The 20,269-nt window shown below is 37.0% G+C and overlaps 1 protein-coding gene across 1 annotated transcript in view; it reads left to right on the top strand.

Moving 5' to 3' along the window:
* Positions 1-20,269, top strand: part of CAPZA1 (capping actin protein of muscle Z-line subunit alpha 1) — a 44,173-nt gene that overhangs the window by 651 nt on the left and 23,253 nt on the right.

Here is a 20,269-nt window from a genome sequence, read left to right as displayed (position 1 = left end):
CTAAACTAACTCGCGGTAATAAATGTGTAAGCCTCGGAGACATTGGCCTCAGAATCTGAACACGCTTTTCTCTGTAACATTCCTTTGGTTGTATGTATACGGCCCCCGCAGTGACTCCGTCCCTTGCGTCTTTTGACGATAATTTTTGAAAATCAGTTTTCGATTTTTTTCTTAACAAGATTAGCCAACGAGTTCTTTCTTTTTTAACTCGAGAAAGGTTTTCTGTCGCACATAAACTTAATGTTAACACATGCAAGTCTGGACAAAGCTTCCTGCCTTTTTTCGTGCTCCACTGTGATGTCTTTGATTATAGTTGAACTTGTCAATGTGTAATTTGTATGCTTATTTCTTTAAAAGTGTCTTAAGAGAATATTCCACCTTAGGTGGAATAATTTTTTTCCTGACAACTGCAAACTTTTCATAACAGTTTGTCAGGCTTTTCAGTAAATAGGTTAAAGATTTTAGAACTTGTGAATATTACAATGATTTCACAACATAATTCGTAGTAGGACAAGGCATTTCCCACAGTGACTCTTACAAAATGTATACCTCTGAATGGTCTGTAAATGTATCTGGGTTTTCTTGGACTGTTTATGATCCAAGAGTCCTCTGTATGGAATAACTTGATATATCATATACACCATGCCATTTTGAAATGCTGAAGAAAGCGCTGAACATTCACAAGCCATTGAACAACACTTAAGAATTAGATTTCCTCTTACTTGGAAATCGATTCTCATAAATGTAAGATTTAGCGGGGCAAGGGCATTTTATACTGTATGTGAACTTAACGCTAGAGAGAAAACTGTTAATATAATAAAGTGTTTATTCTAAAGGCAAAAAGTTATAATTCAGATGAAGTTAAATTACAGTGAAAATCATGGGATAGCAAAGCATTTGTTAGGCCAACTGATGATCCACTTAAGCAGAATTTCACTAGGAATTTAAGATGATAAACTTTGAAGTTTACCAGTGTTGGGTTTTTGTTTTTGACACAGGGTTAGAATGCCTTTTTAATTATACTTGGAGGAAAAATACATACTTCGAAGTGTAAATTAAGATGTCTCTGGATATTAACAGTGTTGAAATTAGTGACATTAAAAAAATAGCCTTAATTTTATAGCAGCAGATGTGTGACCAGTTTTCTCTTATCTCCCAGCATACTTCTTTTGTAGTTTAATTTTAATAATGACATAGCAAGCAAATCATAATTAGTAAGGTAAATCTACTGCCCAAAAAATGTTGATGAATTTTATATTCAGTAAACAGGTTTTAGATTAACTGCATTGTCTTCATTAGAGTAGATAACCAAGAATAGCTGATATAAAAAAAATCTCATGTAATAAATCCATATGACTGAGATTACTGAAATTTTGTTAGATTCTTTATTCCTAGAGATGAACCGATATGCATTTCTCTATTGTGGATCAGTAGGTGAAAATAAAGGGTTTTGACTTCAAATATTACTTCCATTTTCCTTCAGCTTTATACTTGACCTCTTTTCCTCCAGGCCTTTCAACTGAATTCAAGAACTGAAAAAGTATTTTCTTGAAAAGACTTGTTGGTATGACTACCTTAGCATTCATAAACAAGATGCTTGTTGTACAAAACTTTCACAACCAAGGCACTATTATAAAAAAGATATTTTCAGCCTTAGTTTGTATATTGATTCTTCCTTGAGGGTGCTGTAAAATTTTCATTTTTTTCTTTTATTAACTAAGATCTCAACTACATTTGATTTTATTTTTTGTAGCACACATGTGTCATGATGCCAAATATATTTTAATACTGCTTTTTATCTTTGTTATATTTTCTGAAAACAGTGAGCCCAAAGGTGAATTTGGTGGTGATGGCCTCTGATTTCCTTGCAAGTATTTCTGTAAAAGCTAGTAAAACCAACCATTATCATAACTAACTGCTGAAGTTTTTGTCACTTTATAAAGAGGAAGTTGGGTTTTTTAGCTTCTGCATTGTTACCTGAAATGGTCATGATGAGCTGCCTAAATAAAACAGGAAGTTGAAAGTGTAATAACTTGCAAAAATAAATACTTTTAGTTTTATTCTAGAATTCAGTTTCTGAGAATGAGCTCTACTCATCTAGTACTTAGAGTCTTCAGTTACATGGTTCCAAATGCTTTACAAGACCAAAATGAAAAGATGCCATAATTAGGAAATTTGGGTATGAGATAAACTACTTGTTTGGATTCTTTGCACTGTTTCCTTTATTTCATGATTCAGCATTTTAAACACATAAATGCACACAGAATTTTAGGGTTGAAAAAAGTGCCACTGGTACATTTTTTTCTTCAACCTAACAAGTGTAATGTTTGTGTACAGCTTCAGAAGTACCATAACTGAAAATTGGATCTCTATGCTTTAAGTTTAGATAATACCGTCTTTAAGACACTTCTTGAGAAATGGGTTTATCAAAATTATATAGGAGAGATGTGGAAAATGTTGTAAATAGATGATGAAATTTGAAGGCTTTGTTAGAGATCATGAAGATACTTATACTTTTAAAGTGGATTTCCTTGATTATGTGATACCTCCTTAATTTACTAGGTGAGTTATTACTCTTTAGAGTAAAGTAAACCCTAAAGCTTAATGACTATGGCTATTTTGTAACAAGTTATTCATTAGAATTAATACTACTGTTTTTAAATCTTCTGTTGGCTTTGCTGAGTAGTATTCATATAATCTGTTACAAAATCTTGGACAGGAGCACAAAGCCTAAGCAGGTACAAACTCAGGCGCCCATTTTTGGTGAAGAGTGTAGGTTTATTATATTTCTTCAAGAACATCTAGCTATTTTATTAGGACCAGCCTTAAAGCTAAGCAAAGCATTTGTCAAAAAATTCAGACCCCAGGTTAGTCTGATTCAGAAGCCATGCTTTTCTCACTATACTATTTTTAACATATCCATGAATGAAAAAAAATCAGAGTAGTTCATTTAATGAATTATATTAGATTCATTGCCGGGGCAGACGCTGTCCCTGAAAGGGCTGAGCCAGGTGTGGGAGGAGCGGCTGCCTCCTGGGCAAGGGCATGTGCGGAGACCCTGGGTGGAGCTTGGGACCCGGGTCCCTCAAGTCTGCTCTGCTGACTCTGTTGCACTCCTGTTCCTGGTGACCCTGGGAGGAGGCGCCCCGCAATGGGAGCTTTGCACTGAGCCCAGTGATGACAGCGGGGCCACAGTGGACCAAAATGTGGCAGGAGGCCCACATGAAGTTGGCGGGGTGGGGGAGGTGTGTGTTCTGGGTCTTTGTTGCAGCACATAGCCTTTTCTAGTTGTGGCACAGAGGCTTAGTTTTCCTGCAGCATGTGGGATCTTAGTTCCCCAACCAGGGATCAAACCTGAGTCCCCTGCTTTGGAAGGCAGATCCTTAACCACTGGACTACCAGGGAAGTCCCCTATTTAATGAACTATAAATGAGGTATTGTTGGGTAGTGGGAAAGAATAAGCCTCAGATATTTGGTCTCTTCTTGCTGTGCTGTTAGCTACCAATGTGATTTTGGAAAAATCACTTCTCTCTGAGCCTTGAAAGTTTTCTTCTAAAATAGGTGGACCTTGAAAGTTTTCTTTTAATATAGGTAAGGGGAATTGGATCAAACTGACTGAACAAAGTTTAATGAACTTTTCAAACTCTTTAAATTAAAACAACAAACTCTGTTTTAAAAACTGAAATGTTAAAATGTTCCAGGAGTTTCTGTCATTATCTGCTTTGGCACATTTGCCCTGATAACGAAGCTGTGAAATCCTTGGTTACTGCAAGGATTTATCTAGTGCCTAGCAGAGCACCAGGTACATAGTATAGGCCCAAGCTATTGGCATGAAAGACACCAATCAGTCACAGCTTCATTCATTTTTGTATTTCCCTGGCTCATGCTCCCTCATTCCCTTTCCCCAATTATTTCTGGTAATCTGTAGATATTTCTTGTGTTCAGGAACATGTCCACACTATGGGTGCCTCTTTGGGCATACATAATGCCTAAGCATCTACTGCAGTTACTCTGTCATGGTGCTCTGTCACGACACTGCTAAGAATCTTTGATCCCCTTGTGAGCATTTTCCTAGTAAATTCAATAAAATTTTGAAGCCATATTGCGTATCAAAATTAGTATCTATACAGTTGTCCCTGGGTATTTGGGGGAGTGGTTTCAGGGGACCCCCCCGCCCATGCCAAAATCTGCAGATGTTCAAGTCCCTCATATAAGAGGTAGTAAGGTTCAGATCAGATCAGATCAGTTCGCTCAGTCGTGTCCAACTCTTTGCGACCCCATGAATCGCAGCATGCCAGGCCTCCCTATCCATCACCAACTCCTGGAGTTCACTCAGACTCACGTCCATCGAGTCAGTGATGCCATCCAGCCATCTCATCCTCTGTCGTCCCCTTCTCCTCCTGCCCCCAATCCCTCCCAGCATCAGAGTCTTTTCCAATGAGTCAGCTCTTCGCATGAGGTGGCCAAAGTACTGGAGTTTCAGCTTTAGCATCATTCCTTCCAAAGAAATCCCAGGGCTGATGTCCTTCAGAATGGACTGGTTGGATCTCCTTGCAGTCCAAGGGACTCTCAAGAGTCTTCTCCAACACCACAGTTCAAAAGCATCAATTCTTCGGCACTCAGCTTTTTTCACAGTCCAACTCTCACATCCATACATGACCACAGAAAAAACCATAGCCTTGACTAGCTGGACCTTTGTTGGTAGTTCTCTGTTTCTGCACTCATGGGTACAGAGGGCTGACTATGTATACCTTGCAAAACTCCTAATAAAAGTTTTTCCTTCATAAGTCCTTTCCTTTAGAGCTCAGAAAAACACATAGAATCAGGTGTCATTACTCTTGTCTGTCTCAAGTGCACGAATTCCTTCATCTTTTTGCAAAAAAAAAAAAAAAAAGTCCTTATGTGGAGCAATTCCTGAAGGTAAAAACCTTGGATGGGGGAAACTAGTTATGATAATTTTTTGATAAGCCAGTTTTACTACTTGGGGATCTCTGAACTAGGTGATGATTTGAATACATACTTACTGTTATTTCCCCTTCTCCCTTTATCAGAACCTCCTGCCAACCTCTGCATTTCTGTTCTTTCCACCATTATTCTTGTTTAGTCACAAAGACTCAGAACGTTGTCATCATCTGTTTCACCCATAACCTCTCTTCTCATGTTCAGTTAGTATTTCAGTCTTATAAATTCTTCTTCCTATCATTAGACTTTATTCTTCTATTTCCATGAGTCTTTTTAAAATTATTTTCAGTATATAGGAGCTATAATCAGATGCATAAAATTTAAATGGTAGAAAAGGACATGAGTAAAAAGTCCCCTCCCACCCACTTTCCAGCCACCAAGTTTCCCTGAGCGGCAGCCAGTATTACCAGTCTCTTTTCTATTTTATTTATTTATTTCAGTTTTATTTACCAGTGGTTAGGACTCTGTGCTTTCACTACTGTGGGCCCAGGTTCAATCCCTGGTCTGGGAACTAAGATCCTGCAAGTGTGTGGCACAGCCAAAAAAAAATTACTACCATATTTGCATAGTGCTCTTTTGAGCTTCTACAAATACGTCACCAAGAATCCTAGTATTTAAAATATGTTATAAAACCAAGGTGTTTAAAAAAAAAAAAACCAAGGTGTCGAGAAACATAACTTTAAAAGTTTAAAGATCTTGTAAGTCCTCATGACAAGGCCAAGGGCACTGCCTTCTTCAGAACCTCAACATTATTGCCTACAGCAGCAACGCTTAACGTGTTTCTTTCTAAAGCAAGATTTCTGGGTTCTTTTCAGACCAGCTGCATCAGAATTTGGAGGGATAAATTCTTGGGAATCTATTTTTAATAAGCTTCCCAATAATTATTGTGCAACTCCAGAGCTACTATCCATATCTTAATCCTTTGCCAGTTAAGTTCAGAAGCTTGATTCATCAGAATAGTAAGGACAAACCTTTATTAGCTAGGCTGATGAAACTAGTGTTTAGGAACAGGGTAGCAACTAATTTAATAAATATAGGAGGGGCTAGATTATTAGTAGATCAAATACATAAGAAATCAAATGACAGTTTTTTCAATTTAAGCATGGAGTCAAGCCAGGGAAGTTAACTATACAATCTAACATTTTAATGGCATTTTCTCCTATTGTAGGGATATATACCCAACACCCAGACCATGTCCGATCTTTGTGTAGGGCGCCTTCTGACTTTTAACAGCAGTGGACTTTCTCTTGACAGATTTTACGAGACTGGAAGGAAACCCGTATATATCAAGTTTGGCATATTACAGTTTCTCCTGCAGTTGGAATCCCTGCTTAGTTAATGGCATTTCATTCTTCAGTTGCTCAGGCCAAAAAGTTTAGTGTCTTTGATTCCTGTAGGTCCATTAGCAAATCCTTTAGGCTATGCCTTCAAAACATACCTAGAACTTGACTCTTTTTTTTTTTTTTTTTTTTAACCATATCCTAATTTCAACCACTCTGGAAGAAAAGTCAAAGTCGCTCAGTCATGTCTGACTCTTTGTGACCCCAGGGACTATACAGTCCATGGAATTCTCCAGGCCAGAGTACTGGAGTGGGTAGCCTTTCCCTTCTCCAGGCGATCTTCCCAACCCAAGGATCGAACCCAGGTCTCCCACATTGCAGGCAAATTCTTTACCAGCTGAGCCACAAAGGACACACTGTGGTTTCCCAAATAGTTGATTGTACTGGCCTTGTCTCTAGTCTGCTTGTGCTTTTGTCCCTCTGTAGGCAGTCTATCCTAAAGGAACCACTCAGGGTGATCTGGTTAAAAAAATATAAGGCAGAATGTGTCACTCTTCTGCTCAAAATCCTCCAATTGCTTCCCATGTTCTTCAGAATGAAAGTTCTCACTCTGACTGCAAGTCCCTACGAATCTGCGGTTTTATCTCTTTAGTGCTCACTTCTCTGACTTTATCTCCTACCTAGACTCATCTGGCCAAACACATCTTGACTTAATGCGTCTTTGCATTTGCTCTGTTCTTTGGAGTTCTTTTCTTTCTTTATTCCTCACTTCTTCAGATATTTCATCAAAAGTTACCTTCTTAGTGAAGCCCTCTGTGATCACTCTGTCCAGTTCCAGTCTACCATTTCACATCCCCTTTCCCTGCTTTATAATTATTTCTTAGCATTTATCACTAGCAGCAGCAGCATACCATGTAGTTTAGTTGTTTAATCTTATCTGTTGTCTCTTTACCCACTAGAATGTAGCTCTGTAAGGACCATGTGCTGTTGAATCACCATTACCTAAAACAGTGCCTTCATAGTAGTCCTTCAAATATTTGGTGAATAAAGAAATAAATGTGTCTTGCTTTGATAGTATCTTTCTTAATTTCACAGTTAACTAACTCTTAGAGGGCAGACTGATTTCCAAGTTTTGTGAAGCCATATTGAGAACTCCTGTACTTACAGATTAATTTTTGTCAATGGAGCTTCCCACACAGAAGGCTTTGGCAGTTCTCCATTACCTACAGAATAAAACCAGATTTGATGTTAACATAATTGCTGCCATCTGACTCATCTTACATCACAGATAAATCTGTTTCTGCCGAACTGACAAAACAATTTTTTCTCCTACCCTTTTTCATTCTTAACCAGTTCGCTTATTTGTAATAGCCTCTTTTTTTCTCCCCCTACTATTTAAAGCACTTTGTAGAGCATAGCTTAGATCCCGCCTTCCCCTTGTAGTTGTCTTTAACAAACCCAACCCATATCCATCTCCTCAAATTCTGTGTTGTATAGTCTGTAATACTGACTTGGCAATTTTGCTGCTTTGAATTATAATTATTTTTAAATGATTGACATCTTTGTTGAGGGCTATTGTTTGTATAAGTTGTTTTGCTAACACTGGTAAAATTTACAAAAGTTGAAAAGCTAGGATGCTGACTATGTGCATATCTTACATTATTTGTGTCCACCATGAAGATGTGCACTTCATATTAGCTAAGGTAGTGGCTTTCAACCTTGACAGGACTTGAGAATCACCCAAAGAATCTTTAAAAAATTCCGGTGCCCAAACTGTCCTCCAAATCTGTTACATCAGAAGGTCTGTGAGTGGAACCCAGGCATCAGTCATTTTAAAACTTCCCCAGGTGATTCTAATTGTATAGCTGTTGTTCACAACCAAGGATTAAGGCAAAAGGAAATTTGTTGGCTTGCTTCTTTTGCCATTCTCCTTTTTGTCCGAGTGAATGAACAAATTGGTAAACATAAAGATTTAATAATATCTAGGCGTTTGCTTAGGGAAAGAAAGTTAAGTATCTGCTATGTCTGTCTCATGTTACTTCATTGGATTCTTAAAATGCGTGCATGCTCAGTCACTTAAGTCGTGTCCGACCAACTTTGTGCGACCCCATGGACCACAGCCCGCCAGGCTCCTCTGTCCGATGGGATTCTCCAGGCAAAGTAGTGCTAGATATATGAGCAGGTATTATACTCACAGATGAAGAAACTAAGACCCAAGTAATTAAGTGTTAAAGCCGGCATGTGAAACCATGTCTGACTCCCAGTGATTTTAAAAAAAAAAGAGAAAAAGTTGGTTAAAAAAAAGACACACTTTTAAGATAGAAATACACTAAAATACCAGGTGCATCGTCTCTTAAAGGGGAAAATGCTTCTTGCTTCTGACTGCATCAGTTTCCAAGCCAGTGTGGTGTCTCACTGCTGAACTCTACCTTTTTGGACTTCGTATTTGCATCATTGCTTTTTGGCACGTGAAACTCAAGGCGTTCAGTGTGGATTTCCCCGTCATTTCTTAATTTCGTCCTGTTGTACAACAATACTCGTTGTATCTGGCCATTGTACTTGGAAATTTTTACCTATCTGCCCAGTCACCTCGGGTTGGGGGTTTTAACAGATTTAAGCTCCTCAGCAACATGTTGCTTATGTGATCTTTGCACTCACTTTAATCTTTCTTCCTAACTCATTAGAACATTTTATCTCAGACTTCTATATTTCCTCAGTTATTGATCTAGACATTCAGGCATATCCTCTAATTAAGCCAAGTAGAGTTCTTTCCCTCCTTTCATATATATATATATATATATATATATCTCAATGCTGTTTTGGATTTTAGATAAGATGGTTTTTTTAATCTTGACTAAGATTGGGCCAATTCTTTTTTTTTTTAATGATGACTTAAGGCTTTATCACTTACACTGAACTTCTAAATGACCAATTAAGGTATATACTTGGAAATCTTTTTATTGACATCTTGGGTGTCGTTTATTAGGAAAGTCCAGAATGAGGACTAAGGAATAAGGATATCCTTCTAATTTGGTGCATAGAGAAGTTGTAAATTAAAAGGGAATGGATGGGAAAGATAACTAGAAAATAAAATAGCTATTTTTTGGTTTTTAAATGTAAATTTTATGGTGAAGTACGTTTTACTTACACGTTATACAGTGTAAAATTCAGTGCTGACTTCTGTTAAGGAAAACCAATCTGACACTTGCTAGAATGATAAGAGGCTTTAATTTTATACTTTTGTATTAGGGGAGAGAGATTGAGATCAGCTCCAAATAAGCAAAGACCGATGGAGATTTATAGCCAACAAGCAATTGCGTGGCTGGGGTGGAGAGGGGGGCATAAATGGAAAAGTACGAATAGGAGACATCAGGGTAGAAGGATTCCTGCTCACTGGCAGATCAAGGACTTATACATCAGAGGTTGGAGATGTAGAGCTTGATCAGATATCCAGAGTTGGGGAATTCTCTTTAAACTGACAGCAGGATTCTTGCCAAGACTGGGCTAGGCAAGGCCATAGACAAGAGGGGGCCAAGATAAAGGCCTAGTTGAGAAGAGGGCTCAGAGGAGCCTGACTAAAGTTTGGACAAGGAGGAGGTCTTTGGCACGCTTATGTGTGTTACATTATTACTTTAGTAAATCTTCAAGCGATTTTCCTTAGTGTTGGTAGAATTTTTTTTTAATGAAATTTCTTTAAACGTGTCTACCTTCCTTACCTGTTTGTCTACATATACCCAAACTTGTAATTGGTTACTACTAGAACAGTTTCTAAGAAAAACTTGAAATGACTTTTTAAAGAGTAAGCATGGAACAAATTATTTGAAAGTGTCATGATCTATTTTTATAATGTTGATTATAATTTAGACATAACTATCCTTTTAAACCTTAGACTTTATGGATAATGATAAATCAAAATCAACTATATACGTCTAAAATTTTCTCTCTTTTTTGTTGGTGGGGGGATGGAATGCCGCACAGCTTGTGAGATCTTAGTTGCCCAACCAGGGATCGATCCCATGCCCCTGATAGTGAGAGCACAGAGTCCTAACCACTTGACTGCCAGGGAATTCCCCTAATTGCATTCTGACTCTTTGTAGTATCTCCAGATCTAAACTGGGAAGAAAGCATTTAGCTTATTTGGAATTTAGTGAAATCTTTATTCCACTTCCTGGAGATCACTGAAAATGTATTTTTTTCCCCTCAACTTATACCCCAAATTAAATTCTCACTAGCCTCTGGGGACTCTTAGCTAGCAGGGATTTTGTTTGATAAAGGCAGTGAAACTGGAATTCTAGAGCCAGTTTGATACTGAAATACATGCATGTCAACAGCTTGGAATTTGCATCTATTAAATAATTGACCCAGTGAGTTTATTGTTGATACTCTGAAAACCTTAGAACCAGACCCAGAAAATGAACTACACCGAAGCAAGGTGTATTAAAGAAAAAAAACAAAAACAGATAACATCCTGGAGGAGAGAGGAATGAAGAGGCAAAGCGCAGAGGGTTTTTTTTTGTTATGTTTTGTTTTAAAGCACAGAGGTTTTTTAGGAAATACTCTGTATGATACTATAATGGTGGATACGTTTGTCCACATCCACAGAGTGTGCACCGCAAAGAGTGAACCCTAATGTAGGCCTTGGGCTTTGGGTGATAATGATGTGTCAGTGTAGATTCATCAGTTGTAGCAAATGTGCCACTCTGGTGGGGATCTTAATAATGGGGAAGACTGTGCACACCGGGGGACAGTGTTGGGCTTCCTGGGGGCTCGGGCGATAAAGAGTCTCCCTGCAATACAGGAGACCTGTGTTCCATCCCTGGGCTGGGAAGATCCCCCGGAGAAGGGAATAACAACCAACTCCAGTATTCTTGCCTGGAGAATTCCAAGGACAGAGGAGCCTGGTGGGCTACAGTCCATGGGGTTGCAAGAGTCGGACAGGGTATGCTGGCGGGGGAAGGGAGACGGGTATATGGGAAGTCCCTGTATGTTCCTTTCAGTGTTGCTGTGAACCTGAAACTGCCCTTAGAAAAAACAGTCTTACAATCCAAAATAATAACAGCAGCAATGACATCCTAAATATCTTCAAATAGGAAAAACTCTCTTAAGAAATAACATTGAATTCTATACAGATAGAACTTTCTTACTAGGATAAAATAAAGTAGTATCTTTCTGGAGAAGGAATGCAGCTACTTATCCTTCAATAGTTCTGGAACGTTGTAGAATAAAAATAAGTAAACATTTACAAAAGCACAATTTACTACTCTGTTTTGAAGTATAGTCTAGTTGAGAACATGAGGAAACTTTGAAAGATGATCAAAGTAAACTTTGAAAGATCAGTTTAAAGGGAAGCAGAATGGTCACTTTGAAAAACTTGTGGTCAAGAAAAAGTTGTTTCTGTTTATCAATACTGATGAAGATTGTAGTGATGGGGAACATTAGATGAGTAGGACCCAAAGAACTTCTGAAAGAGAGGAATGATTTTCTCAGTAATTTGAAGGGTTTGTTCAGTTTGATAACTTAAAGCATAGTTGTCTTGCTAGCAGTCTTCTCTAGCTGACGTTTACTGAGCATCCATGTTATATTTTAAATGTTTTGCCACAGTCTTGACATAGGTGCTGTGATAAGTGTTCAAAAGTTTGGTAGAAGAAACAGGATTCTTGAGGCTTTAGTGATGGAGAAAATATCTTTGAAAGAAACAGATGGCCCAGCTTTAAAAAGTAGGACTGATTTAGACAGAGATGAAAAGAGAGGCACAAGGATAGTGTGAGTAAAGGCCCAGATACAAAGTCGTTAATACACTTAATAGACTAATGAAGGAGACAAAGGTTACTCGCTGGCAGTGATTTCATTCCTGAAGTATACAAAACTTGGGCAGTATAAACTGACCTCGGCCTTGTGGGTAACTGGAATATGGATATTATCTAGTGAAAAATTTCTTCACTGCCTGTCTGGAATTACTTTCCCAACATTGACAGTTGTTAAATATTCAACTTGAAATTCTTTTGTTAAGGAAATTATTTTAAAAGGTGGTTATGAATAGATGTAATGTTGAAATATTTGGGGTCTGTTATTAAAAAATTATTTAGGGGAATTCCCCAGCAGTCCAGTGGTTAGGAGTCTGCTTTTACTACTGAGGGTTTGGGTGCAATCCCTGGTCAGGGAACTAAGGTCCCACAAACTGTATGGCACACCCAAGGAAAAAAAAGATTAGTAAACTAAAAATGGGAGTTTTATAAAAATTTCATAAATTTTTCTAATAATTTTCTAAAGTTTCTTACTAAAATTAAAACTAGCAGCTTCTGGGAAACAATAGGATATATTACCTTCTTGGTTTGATGGTTCAACTTCAGTACAAATATTAGCAATAAAAAAATGAAATTTTGAATCTTGCAAGGATTGAGTGTTTTGCTTTATTTGCCTTTTTGGAAAAGTAAGATGATAGGAAAAGAGAAGAAACTGAAATATAAGAAAACTTTGATTGATACTTACAGACTTTAAATTCCCCCTGTTTGGGTTAGAAATACAATACAATGCATTCCATGGAATTAATGAGACTTGAGCTTCTCCCCCTTTAAAATACACGCTTTACTGCAGATACTATCATATGAATGTTATGTACAGTGAAACTTACTTTATGAAACAAGGACTTTTTAAAAATTTGTATTTACTTATTTTTGTCTGTGCTGGGTCTTCGTTGCTGCATGGGCTTTTCTCTAGTTGTGGTGAGTGGGGGCTACTCTAGTTGTAGTGCACAGGCTTCTCATTGCCGTGGCTTCTCTCGTCGCAGAGCACAGGCTCTACGCATGGGCTCCAGTAGTTGCAGCGCATGTGCTCAATAATTGCTGTTCCTGGGCTTTAGAACACAGGCTCAGTAGTTATGGTGCATAGGCTTAGTTGCTCCATGGCATGTGGGATCTTCCTGGACCAGAGATCAAACCCATGTCCCCTGCATTGGCAGGCACATTCTTAACCACTGGACCATAGGGAGGTCCCATCCCTCATCTGTATTGCAGCAAAAATATTTTTGCAATTAACAGCCACTCTGCCACTTCTCTTTCTCCTTCTGCTTGTTCCCATGATTTTGTTTCTCTCTCTTAAATTTCGTCTTGTTAGTTTTGACTCAGTTTTGAGACTGGATGATAAAATTTGGACTTTTAAAGTTGTTTATCATTCTGTTTATCCCTCCCAACTTTGTGACAACTGCAACTTTGACATGCAAAGTTTTGTCTCAATTCTTGGTTTAAAGAAATTCTGAAAGGACTAGGCAAACCCATGAGATCTTACTATATAAATTCTCCTGAATTTTAATACCTGTATTAAAATTATAGTATTATAGTATTGCATAGTATTGCAAATTATGTATAGTATTGCAAATTATGTATTATAGTATTGCATAATATAGTCGATTGTCTAGTGCATTGCCGCCCCTTTGTTAAGTATGTGACCTTGGACAAGGAACTTCTGAACCTGTTCCTTCATTTACAATGGAGATAATAGTCTCTTCTCTGCCTATATTAACAAACTATTTTAAGATCAAAAGAGAGGTTATGAAAGAGTTTTGTAAACAATAAAATAGTATTCATTAATTTACATTCTTTGTGTGTGCCAGGTCTTAGTCCTAGGTGTACAGTAATGAACAAACAACAAATTTTTATGGTCTATGCCAAGATTTGGCAAATCTTGCCCATTAAGGCCTAGGGGAAAAAAAAACAAAAGAATATTTCATGATGTGAAAATTACATGAAATACAAATTGCAGTATCTAAAATAATGTTAGTTAACTCAGTAGGGGTAAACCTTTCACACTATAGATGTGTGTGTCTGTGTGTGTGTGTGTATACATATATATATCAAAAACATTCACATCGTACCCTTTAGTTATTTTATAGCTATTTGTCAGTTGTACCTCAGTTAAAAAGTCTTATTGGAACATGGGCTCATTTAGTTTACAGTTGGGAAAGAGATCATGTGGTCCACACCGCTCTGAAACATTTATTGTCTGGCCCTTTAGCACTTAGCAGACCTCTGCTCTACGTTCTTGGAATTCTTTTGGAGGTCTTGAACAATAACCATATGTTCAGTGGTAAGTTCTTTGAAGGAATTTAAAGCAAGTAAAGGGGCAAGAATTATGAAGGGTATGGAGGGTCCAGTAGGTAATTTATAGAAGTCAGGAAGTCAGAGAAGGGTACTTTAGTGGGTGATATTTGAATGAAGACGGAAGTGAACTCTGATAGAAAAGCATTTCTGGCAAAAGAAATAAAAACTGCAATAGTCCTAAGGTGGGAGTGTAGCTGTAGGTCTAGGAACTAAACAGTAGAAGAATGAGAGGGGGTGAGCCAATTGTAAACGAGACCCATGGAGCACACTTTAGATTTTACAGTGATAATAGGAATGTTTCATTACTACTTATGTTACATCTATTCCTTCAAGGTGTTTTTATAGTATTGACATAAATAGTTTTTATAGTATTGACATTTATATATTGACAGAACAGCTCAACACTTAAAAGCCGTCTTCAAAGACTGTCAGATGTTTATCTAATACTGAGTATGGTCATCTCATGTAGGGGGATTGGTTCAAGGACCCCCATAGATTACAGAATACAAGAATGCTCAAGTTCTTTATCTGAAATGGTGTAGGATTTGTATATAACTTACATCCTGCCATATATTTTAAATCATCTCTAGATTACTTGTAATGTCTAATATAATATAAATACTATGTAAATAGTTACTAGTATGTAGCAGATTCAAGCTTTGACTTTTGGAACTTTCTGGAATTTTTTTCCCCAAAATATTTTCAGTCCTTATATGCTGAACCCATAGAGAGTTGACTGTAATCTGTCTTATTTGCTAACTCCCAGAAATAAAAAAAGGGAGTCGTTTACAATGACAGTGATAGGACCCCCATGTTGGCATCTAATGATAACTACATTTCTTTTAACTGCTCATTTAAAACTTCACCTTATCATAGTATATATATCTTTTTTTTTTGCATTTATCTCTTTTTTATTTATTTTTTAAATTTTATTTTATTTTTAAACTTTACAATATTGTATTAGTTTTGCCAAATACCGAAATGAATCCGCCACAGGTATACCTGTGTTCCCCATCCTGAACCCTCCTCCCTCCTCCCTCCCCATACCCTCCCTCTGGGTGGTCCCAGTGCATCAGCCCCAAGCATCCAGTATCGTGCATCGAACCTGGACTGGCGACTCGTTTCATACATGATATTATACATGTTTCAATGCCATTCTCCCAAATCTCCCCACCCTCTCCTTCTCCCACAGAGTCCATAAGACTGATCTATACATCAGTGTCTCTTTTGCTGTCTCGTACACAGGGTTATTGTTACCATCTTTCTAAATTCCATATATATGCGTTAGTATACTGTATTGGTGTTTTTCTTTCTGGCTTACTTCACTCTGTATAATAGGTTCCAGTTTCATCCATCTCATTAGAACTGATTCAAATGTATTCTTTTCAATGGCTGAGTAATACTCCATTGTGTATATGTACCACAGCTTTCTTATCCATTCATCTGCTGATGGACATCTAGGTTGCTTCCATGTCCTGGCTATTATCAACAGTGCTGCGATGAACATTGGGGTACACGTGTCTCTTTCCCTTCTGGTTTCCTCAGTGTGTATGCCCAGCAGTGGGATTGCTGGATCATAAGGCAGTTCTATTTCCAGTTTTTTAAGGAATCTCCACACTGTTCTCCGTAGTGGCTGTACTAGTTTGCATTCCCACCAACAGTGTAAGAGAGTTCCCTTTTCTCCACACCCTCTCCAGCATTTATTGCTTGTAGACTTTTGGATCACAGCCATTCTGACTGGTGTGAAATGGTACCTCATTTATCATAGTATATATATATCTTCAAGTCTCCCCACTTTAGTTTAAAAATTAGGAGATGTTTTGTTTTCTTTAACTGGACATTTCTCCTGTTCTTGATATTCTCAGATAATTTTTTAAAATTATTTATACAATAATAAATAAAAGGAAATGTTGGCATGCCCTTTTTGCTTTTTAAAAAATTATTTTTCATACAAATAATTTCTAGCATACGATTTTTGGAACGTAGAAATGAGCTTAAAATTGGAAGAAAAAAAGCTTTTGTAATACTGCCGTCAGAGGTGGTCCAAGTTAGAAGTTAGTAGCCATACATTTATGTAAATATATATACTTCAAAAAAAAGATAGGAAAGCAACATTTTGCAACCCTTTCACTCAACAGCATGGTAAGTAATCAACTCATGTTATCAACAGAACACTTCTCAAACGTTTTTGCTTTCAGAACTCATTTATACTCTTAGAAATCAAGTTGTTGTTCCCCCAGTGTTACTGAGATATAATTGACATACAGCACTAAAGTTTAAGGTGTACAGTGTATGATTTGACTCATATACATCATGAAATGATTATTATAGTAAGTTTTGTGAATATCCATCATCTGACAGATACAAAAGTAAAGAAATAGTTTTTTAAAAAGTTTGCCTATGATGAGAACTCTTAGGACCTATTCTCTTTAACAGCTTTCATATATAAAATACAGCAGTTAATTATATGTATTATCTTATACATTACATCCCTAGTACTTACTTATCTTGTTAACAGGAAATTTGTACCTTTTGACTATCTCTCCCCACCCCTAAATTCTTTTTCTGTGAGTTTGTTTTTGAAGTATAATTGACCTATAACACTATGTTAGTTCCTGTTATACAGCATAATGATTTGATATTTCTATACATTTCAAAATAATTACCCCAGTAAGTCAGTTAAGGTGTGTGACAAAGATGCTACATAGTTATTGACTATTATTCCCTACACTGTACGTTTCATACCAGTTACTTAATTTATTTTGCAACTAAAGATTGTACCTCTTAATTTCCCTTACTTATTTCTTTCCTCCACACAAACCTCTCCCTTCTGGCAACTGCCTTTTTGTTCTCTGTCTCCATTATTCTGATTGTTTTTTAGATTCCACATGTAAGTAAAATTATATAGTATTTGTCTTTTTATGACTTACTTCACTTAGCATAATACCCTCTATGTCCATTCATGTTGCAAATGGCAGATTTTCATTCTTTTTTTTTCCCCAAGTAGTATATCATTTTGGCTTATGTCTTATATGTTTGTTCAGAGTACCAGAGCTTTTTAATGACTTGAGCAATTGCTTTGTGGCACTTAGTCCTGGTAATTTTTTTTTTTTTAATTGAAGGATAATTGCTTTACAAAATTTTGTTGTCTTCTGTCAAACCTCAACATGAATCAGCCATGGGTATACATATGTCCCCTCCTTTTTGAACCTCCCTCCCATCTTCTGCCCCATCCCACCCCTCTAGGTAGATACAGAGCCCCTGTTTGAGTTTCCTGAGACATAGAGCAAATTCCCATTGGCTATCTATTTTACATACGGTAAGTTTCCATGTTACTGTCTCCATACATCTCACCCTCTCCTCCCCTCTCCCCATGTCCATAAGTCAAATATTCCATTGTGTTTATATGTGTATACACATACTCCACATCACTTCTTTATCCATTCATTTAGATTATTTCCATATCTTGGCTGTTGTAAATAATGCTGGAGCGAATATAGAGGTGCATTTATCTTTTCTATTTAGTGTTTACATAGAAATTGAGGGGGTTTTGGTTGTTTCTTTTTTTGCAGGGGGTGGGTTTGTATTTGACTGCACTGTGTGGCATGTCAGATCTTACTTCCCTGACCAGGAATCAAACCCTGCCCCATGCAATGAAATTGAATTTTTATTTATGTGGCTTCTGAGTATTGTGTATATGTGCTCAGTCACTTCAGTAGTGTCTGACTCTTTGTGACGCCTATAGTCCAGTGGGCTATGGACTGTAGCCCACTGGCTCATTTGTCCGTGGGATTCTCCAGGTGAGAATACTGTAGTGGATTGCCATGCCTTCCTCCAGGGGATCTTCCCGACCCAAGGATCCAAGCTGCATCTGCCACGTCTCCTGCATTTCAGGCAGATTTTTTATTACTGGGCCACTAGGGAAGCCCTGATATGTATTGTATTAGATATTATAACTTAAAAGGAGTTTTTCTTTTTTCTTTTTTAAAAGGAGTTTTTCAAGCAACTCATTTTTATCATAATGATAATAAAAATTTATTGCATTTTGACATAAATGATTAGTATACATATGTATTTCTTAAATTTTTATTTTTGAAAATGCAAAAAGAATCTGTGGAAAAAAATAGTGTTGTTTTACATTATGCATATCTTTTAAATATCTCCATTCAGTTTGTCGAGCTATGTTGTCTTAGTTTGTACCTACTGTTCCCTCTGCATGGGATGCTCACCTTGGTATCTACTCATCCTCCAATCCAGCTGAAACATCATTGCCTTTGAAAGTCACCCCAAGCCCTCCTTAAATACGTATGTAGAATTGACAGCATCTTCCTTTGTGCTTCACTGTGCCTTTTAATGCTTGGTATATTACTATCTAGGTAACAGATCCCTTGAGGACATCGGCAGTGTCTTATTTGGTATTTAATCTTTATTTACTGATTCTTCCTGGCTCTTCAGTAAATGTTTGTTGAATGGATAAACTGCTGCTTTTTTACATGCACTGTCAGTTTCTCCATTATCCAAATCACTTTTTCAGTTATGGCATTTCCATCAAATTTTGTAACTTTTGAAAATGTGTAGGTAACTTCAGAAATATGAGTAATGTGAATTTTCAGTTTGGTAACTTCTACTTTTATGTATTCAAACATTAATAAGTAATATGTAAAATATAGCTGTAGCTTTATTCTTTTAAGGGAAGTTGCTTTTGGGGTAGTATATGAATATATTTTTGAACTGCACGCACTTAATTTTTCTTGACTGAGGGGAAAGTATTATGGGAAATGCACCTTGACAGAAAGACCATAGCTGCTCAACAGACTTACCACAAATAGGCTAAAAAAATGGGTTTGCTTTTCAAAATAGGTTTGCTAATTTCTTAAATAAGTGATTGATAACAACAGTTAACAAGTACAGTAATATGATTAAGTGCACTTGCAAAGCACATATACACAATTGGAAATCCATATTAGAACTGTTAGTCCTGTATAGTGTAATTCTCATGAGTTGAGAAACACTTCTTCCTTATTAGAAACTCTATCTTTTTATTGTTGTTGCTTAGTTAATATAAAAGCTTTATGGAGTGTTTTGTCTTAATCTCCACCAGTTTTCATCGGAGGGTATCTACAATTACCCTGCAACATCAGAGTTCTGAAACTGTACGTGCGTGCATAAGAATATCTTAAGGTGTTTGTGTTACGGATTCCTCAACCCTGCTTCCAGGTGGTCAATATACAAGTTTGTCTTCTAGGTCTTAAAGATACAGAGAGTTTTATAGCTCAGAGAAGTTCTGCAGCTCTCCTAATCTCTTTTAGGAGTTGGATTATTATGAGGAAATTCAGAACCAAAAAAAGTTAGCAAAGTTTCCAGAATCACAAATCTAGTTAGTTAATGGACCAACAGATCCAGTCATTAGAATCCAGAGTTTTCATTCTGCCTTGCTGCATGAATCAGTCAGCCTTTCTTGCCTGAACAAATAAGTTTAGTTATGGAGCAGCTTTTCTTTTACTTTTTTTAGAATAAGAGCAAAGTCATATAAGATCTTCCGTATAAACCTAGGGATGCTAAAGTTGTAAACTATTTCCGTCTTTTTCAAATTCTCAACCCCAGCTTTATTTTCCAAAGACTTTAGTGTCTTTTTTTCTCTGCCCTAAGAATGGTTTGACTTTCATAACTTTAATTTTATTTTAGTCAACAGGAACTTAAAGTTGTTTGAAGGAAATGGAAGAAATCAACAGAGCATGCCTAACTGGAAAGTAGAGCTCAGTTTATTGTTAGGTATACATGTTCCTCTTTGCCCCTTGTCAGTAAGTTGGATCAGCTTTCTATTCATCACATGAGATATTAGGGAATTTTTAGTAGCCTCATAATGTGTTACAATTATATGAGAGAGCCTTTGCGGTCAGTCCTATTTCATTGCTAACATCATTATTACAC

The sequence above is a fragment of the Bos taurus genome, chromosome 3 (assembly GCF_002263795.3).
Source record: "Bos taurus isolate L1 Dominette 01449 registration number 42190680 breed Hereford chromosome 3, ARS-UCD2.0, whole genome shotgun sequence".
NCBI classification, from domain to species: Eukaryota; Metazoa; Chordata; class Mammalia; order Artiodactyla; family Bovidae; genus Bos; species Bos taurus.
The sequence above is the reverse complement of the archived record's forward strand: the minus strand, read 5'-3'. Positions and strand labels throughout refer to the sequence as shown.